At 52.8% G+C, this 18,218-nt stretch overlaps 1 protein-coding gene across 2 annotated transcripts in view; it reads left to right on the top strand.

Annotated features, from left to right (window-relative positions):
- The window catches only part of OSBPL5 (oxysterol binding protein like 5), a 75,925-nt gene that overhangs the window by 9,679 nt on the left and 48,028 nt on the right, over nucleotides 1-18,218 (top strand). The window contains exon 1 of one of the 2 annotated variants that reach the window (XM_038563613.1): nucleotides 15,551-15,671. The exons of the other annotated variant lie outside the window; for it this stretch is intronic. The gene's annotated coding sequence lies outside the window, so the exon portion shown is untranslated. Of the gene's footprint in view, nucleotides 1-15,550; nucleotides 15,672-18,218 lie in introns of those variants that run through there. 2 annotated transcript variants of the gene reach the window in all.

The following is an 18,218-nucleotide window of genomic DNA, read 5'->3' as shown; positions in this document are numbered from 1 at the left end:
AGACCTCGGGAGTCACCAGTCACCAAGCTGGCTGCGGCCTCTGAGTCCTCCTGAGAATGCATGGGCCCTGGTTCTGCCCCTGGGGTCACTCACAACAGGGCAGCACTTTCAAGCACCCCACTTCCTCCACACATGCACCCCAGGACCCAACCACATGACCCCCCACCAGTTAGTCTGCTTTCTTCTGGGCCCACTCCCATTTATCTGTGTCTTTCTTTGTGCCCACTGCTGATCTCAAGAGCTCATGTGGACTTAAACAGGTTATGATATATCAGGATCATCACCTCCTACGATACACACACTATACCTCTGTTAATGTGACCCAAGTGTGTCTGTGGGGGGAGGATGTATGTGTAGCATCTGTATCACACACCCCAGTAACAAATTAATGAGGTTCTCCTTCAGACAATATTTGGATTTATTTGGATACCTGGGTGGCTCAGTGGTTGAGCATCTGCCTTCAATTCAGGGCGTGATCCTGGAGTCCCGGGATCGAGTCCCACATCAGGCTTCCTGCCTGGAGTCTGCTCCTCCCTCTGCCTGTGTCTCTGCCTCTCTCTCTGTGTCTCTCATGAATAAATAAGTAAAATCTTTTAAAAATATATTTGGATTTATTAAGGGCCCTGGGTGAGTCCTAGCCTGAGGGCCAGTGTCTGGGGAACTTGGGAGCCCAGAGCCACCAGTGCCCAGGCTTCTCAGCTCACCTGTCCCCGTCATGATGTTCACACTCACCTGTGCACATGCAGGGTCAGCCACCCCCACAGCCGGGAAAATCATCCCTCAGACACACATGGAGTCAAATCCTTCCTTTGTCACTGGGGCCGCGAGACCTCAGGCAACGTGCTGAACCTCTCTGAGCTTCAAATCCTCATCCATAAACTGGCAACGGCATGGTCTGTGCTGAGCACCACGGTGACAGCCCCCCCCCCCCGCCAAGCCAGTGGGCACACGGGAAGGTCCCCATAAGTCACCTGTCCGTCCTGCCTCCCAGGCCTTGCCGTCCGTAGACCTGACTGCTCATCAACCCTCGGGGGCAGTGGGGGCCCAGGGATCATCCAGCCATCAGCAGGAGGCATCTGTCACCTCCACCATTGGTGGGAAGGGGGATATGAGAGAGAGACAGAGAGAGATGCCAGGCAGATTACGTGTGCATCCTTGGGACAGGGCCTCCAAGAGCTGAGTTAACCGAGAATGTCCAGGCTGTGAAACTGTGTTCACCTGGGCCAGGCTTAGTTAGCAGGTTCATTGAATTTCTAAGCCCACCCACCCCCAGCCAGGATGAATGGCACTGCCTGGTGCAGCAGCACTTGTCCAGTGACCTCACAGAGAATCCCTTATCCACTGGCACTGAAAGTGATGATCAGACTCAGAGAGAGCAAAGCAGGCCACAGCAGGTGCACAGGGCGTCCCTGGCAGCCCCCCGCCCACCATCAGACTCAGTTGCGAGATGGCCAGGCTCAGGGTTTCCTCCCTGGTGCCCTCCAAGGACCTTGCCAAGGACCACCTTGCTGGATGCCCCGCCCAGGCCTGAGACCTGAGCACAGAGGTGCATCGCCCTGGGGGACCGGGGACACCCCACTGCCTCCACTCCAGGCTCCCCTGCACAGGGTGTTATGGGTGTATCAGCCAGGGGTCTCTAGAGGAGCAGAACCAGTGGGGCACAGAGAGGTCTGTACCAGGAGGAGACTTATCACAGCAGTTGGCTCATGTGGTTGTGAGACCCAGAAGTCCTGCGATCTGCAGACAGCAGGCTGGAGACCCAGGGAACCAGTGGTGTGCTTCGGCCTGAGTCTGAAGGCCTGAAAAGGGAAGGGGGGGGGGGTGCAAGTGTGAGTCCCAGAGTCCGAAAGCCTGGGAACCAGGAGGGCAAGGGAAGGTGGATGTGTCAGCTCCAGAAGAAAGAAAGAATTCATCTTTCCTCACCTCTTTGTCCCATCTGGGCTCCTGGTCCATCTGGTCTCGCCCCACTGGCAGGTCCTTTACTGGGTCTGCTGCATCAGGTGCTGGTCTCAGGACACCCTCCCAGGCACACCCAAAAGAGTGCTGTGACACCTGGACATCCCTTAGACCAGTCAACCTGATGCATAAAATAGGCCATACCATGAGCCTTTGTGAACATTTGTTTCTTCCCCATCTTCCCTGGCCTAGGAACGAATGCATGAGGACACGAAGATGGTTCAATGCACCACGTGCTCCATAGTTGCATTCCAGGATTTGGGGCAAGCTGCTCCATGAGTGGGGGGCAAGGGCACCGCTCCTCTGACGTGATGGGCATAAGGTGGTATCTCCTTGTGGCCTCAATCTGCATGTCCCCTAGGATTGGTGATGTCCAGCATCTTTCCATGTGCTATTGACCATTCGTATGTCTTCTTTGGAGATGTGTCTCTTCATGTCTTGTGCCCGTTTTGGAATCGAGTTTATTGTTGTTGAGGTGCAGGAGATCTTTATATATGCTGGATATTGACCCCTTATCAGGCATATGTTTGCAGATATTTGCTCCTTCTGTGGGTCTCCTTCTCCCTCCATGGACAGTGGTCTGTGACACACAGAAGTTTTCAATCATTTTTTTAAAAGATTTTATTTATTCATGAGAGACAGAGAAAGAGAGAGAGAGAGGCAGAGACACAGACAGAGGGAGAAGGCAGAGGGCTCCATGCAGGGAGCCCGACGTGGGACTCAATCCTGGGTCTCCAGGATCAGACCCTGGGCTGAAGGCAGCGCTAAACCGCTGAGCCACCCGGGCTGCCCCAAGTTTTTAATCTTAATCAAGACCATTTTATCTACTTTTTTCTTTTGTGGCCTGTGCCTTTGGCATCACATCCTAGAAATCACTGCCCACCACAGTGTCACAAAGCTTTTTCTCTGTGTTTTCCTCTAGGGGTTCTATAGCTTCAGCTCTTACTTGGGGCTTTGATCCATCTTGAATGAATTTCCATACATGCTATTAGGTAGGGTCCAACCTCACCCTTTTGCATGTGCATGTCTTGTTCTCTCAACATCATTTCCTGAAAATTCCCCCATTGAGTGGTCTTGGCAACCTTGTTGTAAATCGTTTAACCATATAAATGAGGGTTTATCTCTGGGCTCTCTATTCCATCGGTCTGTACATCTGTCTTTGTGCCAGGATCACACTGTTTTGATAACGTAGCTTTGTAGTTAATTTTGAAATCAGAAAGCATAAATCCTCCAGTTGTGTCCTTTTTCAACATCATTTTGTCTGTTTGGAGGCCCTTGTGATTTCATATGAATTTTTGGATGGATTTTTCTATTTCTGCAAAGAAGTCACCGGGATTTTTCTAGAGATTGCATTGATTCTGTAGATTACTTTGAGTCTTACGGACATCTTAGTGGGCAGTTCCTTTTTGCCCTGGACCCTTTCCACCAGGTAGAGAGTGTGAAGGGAGAGAGGACACTGCAGAAAAGCAGATAAAGTACTTTTCAGAGTCTAGACCCACACGGTACTTCACAGAAGCCACTAGTCACACTGGCCCATTCAAACAGATGCCAAATTCATTAAAATTCAGTTCCCCGGTTGCACGAGCCATATTCCAAGCACTCGGCAACCACACATGGCTGGTGGCCACCAAATTGGGCCACAGGGCTTACCAGACACTTCCATCGCTTCAGAAAGTTTGGTTGAATGGTGTCATCCTAGACTTTTTTTTTTTTAAGTTTCCTCTCTTTATTCCAGCAACTGAACAATAATAAAAAAGAATTACATGAAATCCTACTGTCACCAAGTCTGAGAATAAAAATCAAACAGGATGCTTTTCTCTCTTTTAAGGCAGAACTAGGAGATGATTTTTTTAAAAGAGCATTTTCAGTTAAATTGTAGCTAAATGCACTTTATTATTGGAACGCATCAAGATTTAGAAGGATTAGAAGAGCTAGCTAATTGTCTGTACACACAGTGACTCATGCAGTCCGTTTGCCCGGGATTAATCTTCTGTCGAGTATCTCCTGGCTGGGCTATGTGGCTCGTGTGACATTGATTGTGTGTTCTGTGTGGGGCCGGAATTGAAAACTGGGAAAACAGATCAATTTAGGGGCCAGAAAGCTACCACAGAAGAGGTGTTCGCATGAATTTCAGGGACTCGGATCTTCACGCTTCTCTGATGAGTCCAACCGCCACGTTTGATTGAGTTGTTCTTGTTTGAAGAGCACCTGCCTTAGGCCCATGGGACACGTAGGGTCCAGCAGGTGAGCCACCATTTCAGGTGACCTTAAGTTAGAGGATATTGGGCTGGTGCAAGAAATCTGATAAAAATGCACAGTAGGGAAGAAATGGCACCTATCAAAGAGAAATATACTGATATGTTAAGATTGAGACTTAAAATGGTCATCAGCATATTCCTTCTTCAAGCACAGCTGACGTCTCAGGAGTACGTCATGGTGATGCAGTAGGATGTGATTCCCCCAGCGAGTCCACCACCTGTCCCCTGCGAAGTCATTACACAGTGGAGAGCCTCCCCCATGCCGAACCATACCTCCCTGTGGCTTATTTATTTGACAACCAGAAGCTTGTGCTTCTTAGCCGCCTTCCCCTGCTGCGCCTGCGTCCCACCCTCCACTCTGGAACCCACCAGTTTGTTTCTGTGGTCTGCTTCTGTTTGAGAATCCTTTGTTTTGCTTTGTTTTGTTTTGTTTTGTTTAGAGTCTACACAGAAGCAAGACCATGTAGTGTTTGTCTTTCTCTGTCCGACCTGTTTTATTTGCAATATCCTCTGGATCTGTCCATGTTGTCACAGATGGCAGGATTCCACTCTGTTATGACTGAGTGATATTCCATCGTGTGTGTGTGGGTGCGTGTGTGTGTGTGTGTGTGTGTGTGTACACCAGTTCTTTATCCATTTATCCATTTATCTGTCGATGGACAATTAGATCATTTCCATATCTTGGCTGTTGTAAATACTGTTGCGATAAATACAGGACTGCAGATATCTTTGCAAATTAGTCTTTTCTTTTCTTTTTTTTTCTTTTCTTTTCTTTTCCAGATAAATACCCAGTAGTGTGATTACTAGATCATAAGGTAGCTCTATTTTTCACTTTTTGAGGAACCTCCATACTATTTTCTTTTTTTTTTCTTTTTTTTTTTTCCATACTATTTTCCAGAGTGGCTGCAACAGCTTGCATTCCCAACCATCAGTGTAAGAAGGTCTAGTTTCTTCACATCCTCGCCAACACTTGTTGTTTCTCATGTTTCTGATTTTAGCCATTCTGACTGGTGTGAGGTGGTATCTCGCCGTGGCTTTGATTTGCATTTCCCTGGTGGTGAGGGATGGTGAGCATCTTTTCCTGTGCCTGCTGGCCTTTCGTGTGTCTTTGGAGAAATGTCTGTTCGTGCCTTCTGCCCATTTTTTTTTTTAATTTTTTATTTATTTATGATAGTCACACAGAGAGAGAGAGAGACCTTCTGCCCGTTTTTAAATCAGGTTGGCTTTTTTCTTAATATGACTTGCAGGGAGTTCTTTATATGGTTTGGATACTAACCCCTGTTGGATGCATGATTTGCAAATGTCTTCTTCCATGTCGTTTTGCTGGTGGTTTTCTTTGCTGTGCAGAAGCTGTTGTTTGCTGTAGGTTCGCTTGTTAATTTTATCTCTCGTTGCCCCTGCCTGAGGAGACTGGCCCGAAAACAGATCACCAAGACCAATGTCAGAGAGGTTACGGCCTATGTTCTCTTCTAGGAGTTTTAAGGCTCCTGGTCTCTCATTTGGATCTTTCATCCACTTGGAGCTGAGATGTGTGTGCTTTAAGATAGGGATCCAGCTCCATTCCTCGCACGTCGCTATCCAGGCCTGGACTTCGCTAAGTTGCAAGAGGCCCAAAGTGGAAATATAAAAATCCCCAAGTCTGAACCGGCTGAGATTCTTTCCACAAAATAGGGCCTCGAATAAAAATCAAGGCAATTATGGTCAGTTGTTGGAAGGCAGAGTTACAATTCTGATGGGCGGCGTGGACTTCAAGGAACTGATTTTCATCATGAAGCAGGAAGGAAGGAGAGGGAGTGGTGGACGCTGGTGGTGCCCACAAGAGGGCTTCTCTGGAGTCCACCTCTCAACCCCAAGGAGATGCAGGAGCTGCAGGCTCAGCCCGGACCTGTGCGCCCCCAGGCAGGAGACTTAGGCCTTATTCTCCTCCTTATACAAATCCACAGCCTCCCTTTTGTCTTGTCTATCTTCAGTGAAGCCTTTCCCACTACACCCACTGCCCAGGCCCCTCCAAAGCTGAGCCTCCTGCAGCACCCCCTTCCCCAGAAGTCCACCACGTGCCCCTTCCTCGTTGGCCAGCAATACAAGGTGTGAGTTGCAGGGCTGCTGCTGGCTGGCTGTCACAGCCCTGACAGCTAAGGAGAACAGCGATAGGGAAGGGCCTGAGTGCCCCGCCTCCAATGGCACACACCCACATCTAGGAACAGCGCCAGACCCCCAGCCAGGAGCCACGTCTGGGAGGATGGCCCCATACTTGTGGCCAAACTCCTCCAGAGAGGGCCAGATGGAGGACCCTGAGGCCTGCAGTGACAGACACTGCTTCTTTCCCACCCCAGACAGGGCTGTGGTCATCCTTGGCTGGGCACACTCTGGGTTCTAGGTATACTTTCAGAGACTTTGAAGGCCTCAATGTTCATGATGGGCCACCTCCAGCCCTTCTCACTGCAGACCCATGGGCAGCCCTCCAAAGCCTGAGCATCAGCGGCTCCCTTACCCTGAGCTGGCCCCACGGGGCTGTTACACCAGCCTTGGCTGATGACCTATGTCCATAGGCACCCCTATGTCCTGGGAGCCATACCTTTGAAGGCTTGGGTCCCCTGCCCTGGCCCTGGCAATAAGACTCCAGGTAACCAGGACCAGAGGTGCTTTTGGAAAGGGCTGGAGCTCATGATCCTGTACATGCCGGGCCCTCTCCAGAGTACTTATAAGGCGTGGTGCGTGTCTCCATGCAAGCCAAGCTGTCTGGTCCCCACTCACTTCTTTTTGATATGCAGACCTCAGTTATTTATTTTCAAGTTGTCGCTTACCAATTATATATACACTTTTTCATTGTTCCACCAACATGCCTTTTGATGTGTAATTATATTCTGTAAAGTCCATCCTTTTCAGGGTATAGCTGTAAGCGTTTTGACAAAGCTATACAGTTGTGTAACCACCACCACAACCGAGGTGAGGTAAAGAACAGTTCTGGCACCCCCCAGAATCTCCTGGTGTCTCCCTGTGGTCAGTCCATCCTCACTCCACCCTGAACCACTGGCAAAACCAACGTGTTTCCTGTCCCTACATTTTGCCTTTTCCAGAACATCATATGAATCATACCATGCGTAGGCGTTTATGTCTGGCTTCTTCCACTTGGAGCGATTTGAGATTCATCCATGTTGTTGAGTGTGTCTATGGTTTGCTCCTTTGATTGTTGGCTAGTTTTCCACTGAAGGGACGTACCACATTTTCTTTACCCCCTCACATTGAAGGACATTTGGTTGTTTCAGCCTTGGATGATTAGGAGTCAAGCTGCTGTACATATGCATTTTCATGTAGGTTTCGTGTGGGCGTAAGTTTTCATTTCACTTGGGTAAATACCTAGGAGTAGAACAGGCAGGTCTCATGGTCAGTATCTGTTTTCCTGTATGTGGAACCACCAAACCATCATCCCGGCTGGCTGCACCACTTTGCACTGCTCTCCTCAGTGTGGAGGGCTCTGTTGCTGCCCACCCTGCCAGCCCTGGGTACTCATTATCTGCCTTGGCCATTCTAACGGGTGTGTGGCGCTAGCTCATCATGGTTTTTATCTGCAATTCTCTAATGACCAAAGCTTTCCCATGTGCTTATTTGCCACAGGCAAAGCTTCTTTGGTAAGATGGTTGCTCAAATGTGTTGCCCATTTTTTATAGAGTTGTTTTATTTTCTTTTTTTTTTTCTATTTTTATTTATTTATGATAGTCACAGAGAGAGAGAGAGAGAGAGAGAGGCGCAGAGACACAGGCAGAGGGAGAAGCAGGCTCCATGCACCGGGAGCCTGACGTGGGATTCGATCCCGGGTCTCCAGGATCGCGCCCTGGGCCAAAGGCAGGCGCCAAACTGCTGCGCCACCCAGGGATCCCCTAGAGTTGTTTTATTTTCTTACTGAGTTTTGAGAATTCTTTATATTTTCTGAATACCAGTCCTTTATCAGATACGTGTTTTGCAAACATGTTCTCTCAGCCTGTGGCTTATCTTCTTGTTCTCTTAACAGCATTTTTGAAATAGGAGTTTTTAATTTTGATGAAGTGCCAAAGTCTGATTTACCATTTTATTCTGGTACAGATTGTGCTTTTGGTATTATAGCTAAGAAAATGTGGCCTAACACAACATCACAAAGATTTTTTTTCTCCTATGTTTTTCCTAGAAGTTTTATAGTTTTATGTCTCAGATATAGGTCTATGACACATTTTGGGTTAATCTCTGGTTAAGGCATAAGGTATGTACCAAGGCTTATGTATTGGTCTAGGTATATGTGTGTTTATTTTTGCATGTGGATATCCAACTATTTCAACACCATTTGCTGGAAAGATGCTCCTTTCTCCATTGAATTGCTTTTGTATCTCTGTAAAGAATTGATTGACCATATATGTGTGGCTCTGTTCCTGTCCCATTGATCTGTGTCTGTTCTTCTGCCAATACTGCACAAGATTGATTTCTCTAACTTTAGAGTAAGTCTTAAAATAAAGCGGTGTGAGTTTTCCAATTTTATTTTATTTTTTCAAAACAGTTTTGGCTATTCTAGTTACTTTGAGTTTCCACACAAATTTTAGAACCAGCATGTCACTTTCTATACCAAAAAATCGTGCGGGAATTTGGATTGAGATTGTGTTGAATCTATTGACCAGTTTAAGGCAAATTAACCTTTGCCTTTAACAGTATTGAGTGTTCCAATTCATGAACATGGTATGTCTCGCTATTTGTTTATGTCTTTTTTTAAAAAGATTTATTTATTTATTTATTTATTTATTTATTTATTTATTTATTTGAGAGTGTGCATGTCCACAAGTAGTGGGGGAGGAGCAGTAGTAGGGACAAGCTAGAGGGAGAGAATCTCAAGGAGACCTCCCATTGAGCACAGGGGCAGTGAGGGTGGGGGTGGGGGCTCAATTTCACGACCATGAGATCATGACCTGAGCCAAAATCAGGAGTGGGAGATTTAACAAACTAAGCCACTACCCCTGTTTATGTCTTATTTGGTGTTTTTTTTCATCGGTGTTTTGTATTTTCAGCAAATAGACTTTTTGTATATTTTTTAGATTACATTTAAGTGTTTCATGTACTTTGGTGTACTGAGAGTAGATGGTGAGTTCAACAATAATGGTGGTAGTGGAGATGATGGTGATGATGATGATCATGATGATGGTGATGATCATGATGGTGGTGATGATGGTGAATATCATGAACATGATCATGATAGTGATGGTGATGAAGATGATAATAATAGGAGAGGAGAAGGTGAGAGTGGCAAAACCTGGTTTCACATCTCATTCTGACTCTAAAGCCCAAATTAATTCCAGCATACCATACTGAAATCTGTGTAATCCACTTTCTAGCATCCTCTATATCAGTGGCTTTCAAACCTTTTAATCTCAGGATCCTTTCCATTAAAAAAAAAAAAAAATTATTGGGACCACAGAGAACATTTGCTTCTGTAGACTAGTCTGTCAATGTTTACTCTAATTTTTAAAATATATTTATTTAATTATTCATTTGAAAATAACAATGACAAACCCATTATGTTAACACAAATAATGCATTATTTATGAAAACTATATTTTCCAAAATAAAAGTATTTGTTGGAAAGAATGACATTGTTTTACATTTTTTGAGAGTCTTTTTAACATCTGACTTAATGGAAGCCAGCTAGATTCTCACATCTGCTTCCATGTTCCATATTGAAATATCACATGGTGGTAGCCTCTGGAAAATTCCCCTGTCGATTTTAAGAGAATAAAGGTGAAAAAGGCAAATAGCATTCTAGAAGCATAATAATCTTTTGTGTTTTGGACCTCTGGAACAGTCTCAGAGACGCCCAGGAGTGTTCCAAGTTCACACTTTGAGAACTGCTACTCTAGATCCTCCAAAGTAAGTGTAGACAATCGCAGCTGCAGGGAGCCCTGGTGTTCCTGCAGGGGCAAAGAAGCACCCCAGAGCTGTGCATGCTCCAAAGTGACATGTCATGTGACCTGCATGATCTTCCCTCCTCACATTCTCAGTTACCTTCCCATAATGTTGCTGGGCTTCTTATCAGCCTCTTGGTGGACAAGTTATGCCTGCTAACCAAAACCCAGCCCCATAAGAGAGTGGCTGCTGACCAGTGTCCTGGTGACAGGAGCAGCACGTTTGACCACCACCAGACCCAGCACCGTGAATCTGCAGAGCCACCCTCCCCAGGACAGGTTTCCACATCAGGTTTTCCACAGAAGAAAGGGTAGCACCTCTCTTGGGCACATATACCCCCCCAGCTGCTCCCTCCACAGAGTCCCAAAGGCAGATCCGGCCTTGGAAACTGTTCTTTCAGCACTCACTGTCCATGTGTCATAGGCAGCAGCCCCAAGCCCTCCCCGGACTTGGAAGAGAGAATGTGCCAGATTCCCCACGGTTCTCCCAAAGACAGACTGTACAAAGCCAGACCTCAGCCCCAGCGGGTTTCCAAAACCTGTGCCTTGGGGCACTGGGTCGCCCCTAACTGACTGGTGATCACCAGACAGATAGGGCAGCCCCCAAGGAAGGCTGAGGCCTTCAGTGCTCCAGGGAAAGCCCTCCCTGCTCATTCTATCCTCTCTACACTGGGGCTAGGGAGGGCAGGGCTCAGGCATCCAGCCTGGATTTGCTCCAGTCATTGGCTTCCCGGACCCTAAAGCTGTGTCCTCACATGAAGACCAGAACAAAAGCATTTAGAACAGGAAAGAAGCTCAGCGTACCAAGGACAAGCTCGCTAATACAAGCACTGCAGGTGTGATGGTTACCTGCCATAGTGGGGTGACGTGTGTCCCCCAGAAAGACACATCCATGTCCAAACCCCCAGTACCTGTGAATATGGACTTATTTGGACATAAGGTGTAAGTACAGGTGTACTTAAGGATTTCCAGATGAAATCATTCTGAATGATCTTGGTGGATCCTAAACCCAATGACTGCGTCCTTCGAAGAAGAAGGAGGAGATTCAAGACAGTGTCACAAGAGGTGGGAGGGGAGAAAGTGGTGGGCCGACAGCTGCAGAGGCTAGAGGGATGCAACCACAGGCCAAGAAACTCCAAAGATTGCCAGCATGTCCTCCGGCTGACTTCCAGCTTCTGCGTGCTGCTCTTGCCCAGAGAAGAGGCCACTGACACACAGTGGATATCACAGCTAAGCTGCAGGTGGGCCCTGCCGGAGAGTATGGCTGGGGGTGAGTGAGCTGACCCCCCTCCCCTGGGCACTGCCCACCCTCAGGGTGTTTCCCTGAGCACATCACCCCACCTCGCAGCTGCCCCATCATGGTCCTGCTCCCTTCTCAGTGCTCAGTGCCCCAGAGGATGCTGCAGGCACTAGCCCCATGCACGAGCCAGAAGACATGTCTGCTGGCCTAGATTTTCACCTGCAAGAACCAACTCTGTATGTGCGAGGGGGTCCGAGTACGGATGCATGAGCACGTTCACCAGCACACAGCACACACGCTCCTCATGAGCCCCGAAGGCCACGCCAGCCTCCCAAGTCTAGATATGAGGGTGTTGCCCTATAAATAGCACCTTCTCATCCCTCCAGGTAGCACAAGTACTGTCGCCCAGAGAGGTGGGAAAGGCATGTCTTTATTACCATCAGATGTCTGCCTGAATCCGCGGCTTTCTGGAAGACGGGTATGTGTGTAAGAGACACGGAGAGGGCACGTGTGAGCGCCACCCGGGAGGCAGGCCTGCTCAGGAAGCCCCAGCCTGGAGGCAGGAACCCCCCAGCCTTCTGAAGGAGAGTCTGCAGCTGGACTCTCCCCGGGTTCCCTGAGAGAACAGAAGACGGCCCCTGCTCAGCCCCCCGCACCTGGCTCGGTGACTCAGGGTGTGAGGACAGCGGCGTCTCTGTGGAAAGGAGGGTCATGTCAGGGGACACAGAGCCTCCCTGCTCCTCCCCGGGCCCCCCCTCAGGCTCTGCCGGCGCCACGCTCCACCATGGGAGCTGAGGCCGCAGACACCAGTACCGCCCAGGCCCGCCCAGGCCCGAGGCCCAAGGCTCAGAGAGGGAGAGCCTGCCTCCTGCCACTGCCAGCGGGGTGGGCCTGACCCATGCGTGGCCTGAAGCCCTGCCTCTACCTCCCCTCCCTGCTGTGGGGACAATGGTGACCCCCACCTATGCAGAGCGGGTGATGCAGCGGGGTCACACGTAGAAGCTGAGGACACAGTGCCAGACTCATGGTGACAGATGGATAAATGCCACAAGCATTTTTAAGAATTAGCTGTTGTGTTCTGGAGACCATCGGGCTTCAAACTCAACATACACCACTTGTGGGTGTTACCTTAGCCCCACTGCCCAGGTGAGGGAACAGCCTAGGGAGTGAAGGGTCTCACAGCAGAGATGCTTCCAGAGCTGTCCCCAAGTTCTGCATGCCACACCCCCAGGGTGGACTTGCCCTCAGGGCAGCAGGGAAGGCAGCCGGGCCCAGGTTCACCTGCCCTGGCCAAACCTCCAGGTTGCCCCCCTGACCCCCAGAGTAACAGGATCAGGGCCCAGCTAGGAGTAGGGCATCCCACCTACACCCTTACAACTTAGGCCTCAGTCTCCTTACCTGAGAAATGGGGAGAAATTGTACTGCAGATCCTGCCGGCTCAGAAAGCAGAGGCAAGGATACAGCGGGCACCACACCTGGCTCAGCTCTCCTCCCCGGGGACGTCAGCCCACCAGTGCCGGGCCTTGCAGAGGAGGGAGCCCAGGGAAGCCCATCCCTGCAGCCACCGTCTCTGAAAGGGGCCCAGGTGTGTTCTAGGTGTGTTCCATAGTCTCTGGCTACCCCAACCCTCACCAGGGAGTTAGCCAGGTCTAGAGGGAGGGGTGAGGGCTTGTGAGGCTTTATCCCTGCACCTGTGTTTTTTTTTTTATTATTATTAAGATTTTATTTATTCATTCGTGAGAGGCACAAAGAGAGAGGCAGAGACACAGGCAGAGGGAGAAGCAGGGTCCCTGTGGGGAGTTGGATGTGGGACTCAATCCCAGGACCCTGGGATCATGACCTGAGACAAAGGCAGATGCTCAACCACTGAGCCACTCAGGTGCCCCCAGAGCCATTCCTTTCCCTGGGTTCAGTTCAGAAGTGTGTTCCTGCCCGGGGTACGCATGGCCACTCTGGACAGGGGAGGAAGGAAAGCTACTCTTCTTGGCCCCATTTATAGGTGAGGAAACCAGGGCAGAGGATTGCAGGGACTTGCCCAAGACCCCGCAGCTCCCAGCAGCTAGCCCACCCCACTCCACTCATCCCCGAGCCTTTCCACAGTCTTGGTCCTCCACACTGACCACAATGCCCATACACCACCTCCATTTGACAGGTGGATGAGCTGAGGCCCAGAGGAACAGGTCACCTGCCCAGGGACCGAGCTGCTCTCTGGAGCATGCTCCCTCTCCCAAACCAGGCAAGAAGCTGGAAAGGGTCTTTCTGGAAGAGTCCAGGGTCAGCCATGCTGCTGACACCTAGTGCTGGGTCTAACAGGGTGGCACCTTCCTTGCTTCCCAGGTGGTCACCTGCTGATCCACCTGGTGATCCATCGCAGTGAGTGCATCAAGCTTGTCCAGACTCCACCCTGTGACCCACCCCCCTTTGTCATCTGGGAGGACAGTCTTTCCCACCCCCATCCCTATATTCGGCCAGGTGTCCCTTTGACACCTCAGCAGCGTCATTTTGTGACATCAAGATGGTTGCAAGTCACCAGGATCATCAGTGACTGGAAACTTCCCCTACAGTGGCCCCTGAGACCTCCGCCCCAGGAGAGAACAGCTTTGTTTTCTTCTTCGGTCCCTCACGCATTGGCCCAGCAACCAGCAGTTTGCTAGGCTCCTGGCCACCACACCCCAGCTTGTGCAGAGGCTTCAGAGAGGGAGGAGTAGTCCCGGCCGGTGTCCATCTGCCCTGCACTGCGCATTGAGCAGACCCTCTCCTGAAGGGGGGGCCACTTGCCGCAGGCCGCAGAGCAGGAGTCTGCTATGGCCCTGAGCATCTTGTCTGAGCAGTTCTGCATCCGAAGGCCTTGCAAGGTGACTATGGGGTGGGAGGAGGCTAGTCCTGGGGAGGCACTCAGAGCAGTCCAAGGTAGTACCCCCTTCCCTAGCCCAAAGCCCCTCATAACCATCAGTGGCTGGTGCTTCTGTGCCCCTGGAAACCACCACCTGGTCTAAGAGGTGGGCCTGGTGCTGAGGCTGGGGGAAGGGATTTGGTTGGGGGGTACACCAGCTGGCTGGGGGCAGAGCTCAAGTGGGCCCTCCTGTAGTGGCTTTCCCCAGGAGACTGGCTCTTTCCAGTCCCAGGGCCTGAAAGGGGCCCCAGTGGGCAGTCAAATGTGCCAGGCTTGCCCCACAGTCCTGCCTAGTGGTCCTGCTGCATCCCCCTGACCATCAGGCTTAGGGGCGGCCCTTGGGACACCCTTGACCCAACATAAATAAAAAGGTGGACATTCACCTGTGAGCCAGAAGCTTCAGATTGGGAGAGGAGATTGGGGCTTGGCCAAGGTGTCCCATTCCTTGGAGGGGAGCAGACTGGCTGAGGGTTTCCATTTGGAAAAGGCTCTGCGCCCTGGCATGGCCTACCCGGGCTGGGGGTGCCTGGAAGGGACCAGGTTCATCTTGTCTCTGCCCCCGGAAGGTAGATGTTCTCAGGAGGCCCCTGCAGTTCCAAAGACTGCATGGTGGCCAGGGCTGGGGAGACTCTCACACTGCTGGGCTCCCACCTGCAGCATGAGTGACTTAATAGAACAGGACTTCAAGATCTAAAAAGCTCTCTGGGAGCAGAAGGGATGAGGGGGACACACCGGAGGAAACGTGCAGGTGGGCCCCCAGTAAGCTCCTGGCCAGAGGTCCTGCTAGAAACGGGGTTTTGGCACACCTGTAAGACAAGGACAGAGGGCCTGGGTTTCTGGGGTTCCTTCTATGCTCTGGTGGCTTCTGTGCCTGGAAGAAAACTGGTCTGGGGCCCAGGAAGAGAGAGGGGGCACCCTGGACTCTGCTAGGGTGGGCTGCAAGCGGCCAAGCATCTGTGACCACCGCACCATCTGGCAGCTGGTAAATGGGAGGACCCCTCCAGGCTACCCCCCTGGCCCCCCAGGCTCATTCACCACCGTCAACCCTGCCCGGGGGCCTGATCCAACTGCCACATACCAGACCCGGGTAGGGAGTAGGGGGGCGAGGAAGCCTGGGGTCCCTGTGCCCCAGTCCGGGATCCCACCCGGGTTTTGTGGCCGCCGAGCCCTCCCCGTGCTCCTCGCCCCTCCCCGCCGCGGCCCCCGCTCCTCCCCGCTCCTCCCTCTTCCCTTCCTCCGCTCCCTCCCTCCTCCCCGCCCCCTCCCCTCCCCTCCCCTCCCCTCCCCTCCCCGCTCCCTCCCCGGGCTCCGCGGTTGGATCAGTCCTCTGGCATTTCCTGCAGCCGGGCCGCCGCCAGCTGAGCCCCGCGCGCCCGGCCCGCCCGCCGGCACCGAGTCTCCGCACGGTAGGCGCAGGGGCGCGGCGGGCGGGGGCCGGCCGGGGAGGCGGCGGGGAGGGCCGGGGCCGGGCGGCGGGGCCGCGGCCGGGAGGGCCCCGCGCGTCGGGAGGGCCGCCAGCCGCGGGCGCGGGGGTCGGGGAGCCCCGAACCGCGGCCCTCGGGCGGGGGACTGGGGCGCAGCCGGGGGGCCCGGGGGGCGCGGGGGCCCGGGAGTGGGAGCGGCGCGCGCAGCAGGCTTCCCGCTCGCTCCGCGGGGCCTGGACAGGGGACGCGGGGGGCTTGCGCGCCCCCAGCCCGGCCGCCCTGGGTCGGGGCGCCCCCCGCGCCCCCGCGCCCCCGCGCGTGGCATCGCCGCGCCCGGCGCCTTCCCGGGGGCAGCGGTGTCTGGGCCACGGAGCGAGGGGCTGCCCGGGCTGGGGGAAGACCCTGCCTCACCCACCAGCCACAGCCACCACCTCTGGGCCGCCGACCCCCTGAAGATAGAGACTTAGCAAGTGGGAGGGCAGACCGGAGTCAACCAGAGGGTCCTGGGGAGGTGGGCCGGGGAGGGGGCGCTGTCAGCAGCCCCTGGGGCCACTTACCGACCGGGGCTCCCCAGGCGCCGCCCCTCCCCCCTTGCGGGCTGTCTGCTGTCAGCAGCCAGCTGGAGTTAGGATTTCCAATGTCTGGGGATGTGGACAGGTCCTGCGGGGTGAGGTAGGCTTCTCGGCCCCCACGCATCCTTGCGCTGGGCCCAGCCTGGCCTTGCTGGAGCAGTTGGTTGGATTCCTGCTCTTTTGCCATTTGGGATTTTACTCACACTTTGCTGCTCTGTCTACACAAGAAATCATATAGATATGTGTCTGCCCGTCTGCCTGAACCCCTTCAAAATGCCTTTTACAGGTGGACCTCTGTAATTGTCTCCAGGTTACAGCCCGCAGGCTGGGGACAAACTAAGGGTGTCACAGCTAGGGACGTGGGCACAGCCTTTGGGTTAGACGTGTGTGTCCTTGGGTCTGTGTGCGCTGTGTGGATCCAGGCCCCAGAGGGCAGAAACCCTGGCCTCAGCAATAGCAGGCTGAGTGGTCTTTGGGCTGTGTTCTCACCCCAACTGCTTGGTCTTGCAAGGTCTTGTGGCTCCTTGAATTGGAGGCAGTTCAGGGGCATCTGACAGCCCACCATCAGGCTCCCAGCTCCGGATCTGCAGATCCTATTGTCTGCCGGCACGTGTGTGGGGCAGTGGCCGAGGTGCCAGGGAGGCAGGCACTGAGTGGGTCTGTTGGGTGTCTCTTGTCTTGTCTGTGTTTAGAAAAGGTGACAAAGCAGATGAGCCAGGCGAGGGCCCTGTGACCCGCCTTGTCTTGGGAGGGGGAGCCTGTGCAGAGGCCTGGGCAGGGCATCTTGGAAGCCAACTGCAGGCTCCTCCTTCCTGGGCCCGGGGGTGCGGAGTCAGGCCACCAATCTGTTGTCTTCAAAGGTCTGCTTCTGGCTCTTTACAGAATGCCGAATGCAGCCCTTCCCCCCTTAGGATGGTATTTACTATGCTGAGAATGTCCAGGATCAATGTCTGTCCTGAAATCTCTCTCCCTGGAAGCTTCCTGAGCTGGGAGACTAACCTGATGTGCTGTAATCGGGGAGGGAAGAGACCCTCCCTGTGGAGCCGGTGGTTTGAAGACTGCTGGTCTTTGGTGGCTGTGTTTTTACTTGTGCTTTCTGCTGATTCTGTGATTGAGCCAGTGTGAGTGTGCATGCACACACACACACACACACAATGTGCAGGTGGAGGGGGTCTCACCCAAGGTGATAGAAGCATGCCCCGCCCCTTACCCGTTTGTTGTTCAAGCGACAGGTGTGCAGCCGCAGCTGAGAAACCTTGCATACCCACTCACAGTTGTATGGGTGAGGCCTGAGCCCCAGGATGGGGGCTGCAGAGGGGCAAGCACAGCGGCGCACAGTGCATGGCAAGAGGACTCGGACATCCTGGCATGATGGGAACCGTCAGATGCAGTATCCCCCTCCCCGACCCCCCGTGGGGCCCCTGGGTTGGGTGCCTGGCTGTGGGGAGTGGCAGAGGTGGCACCATCCCGTGTTGGGGGGCCAGATGCTGGGTGGTACAGAAGGACGGTGCTGGGTGGCCACCCTGGGAGGTCCTCGTGCTGCTCAGGGCCGCCCTGAAGGAATAGGGTGCCGTTCTGGGTGCCAGGTTTGCCCCATACCCTACCAAGCCTACAGGTCCAGGTAACAGAACTTAGAGCCCAAGGATGAGCTCTCTGAGGCTTTGCAGCAGCCGGGCTGGATCGGTAACCCTCCTGGCGCTGGCTGCTGGTCTGGGGAGATGTCTAAGCAGATAGGGGAGTCTCTGCAGGGCATGGCAGCCGTGGTTGGTTATAAAGAATTTGGAGTTCGGAGCATGGTGTTCCTCTCGCTCGGCCGTTGTTCTGAGCCAGGGCCCCGGGACCGTGTGTGGGCGGGTGTGAGTTTGGCTTCTGCTGGCCTGGTGTTGCTGCCAAGGGGAGTGGGCACCAGCCATGCGGTCAGGACCTGCCGGACTGAGAACCAGGACTTGGGCAGGGA

The sequence above is a fragment of the Canis lupus genome, chromosome 18 (genome assembly GCF_011100685.1).
Source record: "Canis lupus familiaris isolate Mischka breed German Shepherd chromosome 18, alternate assembly UU_Cfam_GSD_1.0, whole genome shotgun sequence".
NCBI classification, from domain to species: Eukaryota; Metazoa; Chordata; class Mammalia; order Carnivora; family Canidae; genus Canis; species Canis lupus.
The sequence above is the reverse complement of the archived record's forward strand: the minus strand, read 5'-3'. Positions and strand labels throughout refer to the sequence as shown.